This window comes from Morone saxatilis, unplaced genomic scaffold (genome assembly GCF_004916995.1).
Source record: "Morone saxatilis isolate NCDOM2014 unplaced genomic scaffold, NCSU_SB_2.0 Contig22, whole genome shotgun sequence".
NCBI classification, from domain to species: domain Eukaryota; kingdom Metazoa; phylum Chordata; class Actinopteri; family Moronidae; genus Morone; species Morone saxatilis.
In genome coordinates this window covers 24,748,707-24,749,006 of record NW_023339785.1, presented here as the reverse complement: position 1 = coordinate 24,749,006, position 300 = coordinate 24,748,707, and the positions used below count along the sequence as shown (strand labels likewise).

Genomic DNA, 300 nt, shown 5'->3' with positions numbered 1-300 from the left:
CTCATCTAACTCTGTGAATTAATGCTTTATTTTGACCAAATCAGACTAACAAAGATGGTTTGGCTGAGTTTTATTTTGCGTCTGGCGAGTTAGAATAATTTGTGTTTTATGAACCCGGGAGGTAAAATTAGTTTTTGTCAACAGAGTTTTTGTCAACAGAGGCTGGTGGGAGCGCAGCACTCACCTTCACACGTGTGGAAAGTGGATTAGTAACAAAATGTACTTAAAAATATAAGTACTTCTTAGGCAGAATGAGTGTTATATTATTGGATCATTAATATTGATGTACGTATATTAAAG

General features: G+C 35.0%; 1 protein-coding gene across 1 annotated transcript in view; it reads left to right on the top strand.

Annotated features, from left to right (window-relative positions):
* LOC118333392 (shootin-1-like) overlaps positions 1-300 on the top strand; it is a 27,223-nt gene that overhangs the window by 25,469 nt on the left and 1,454 nt on the right. The gene's annotated exons all lie outside the window — the stretch shown is intronic.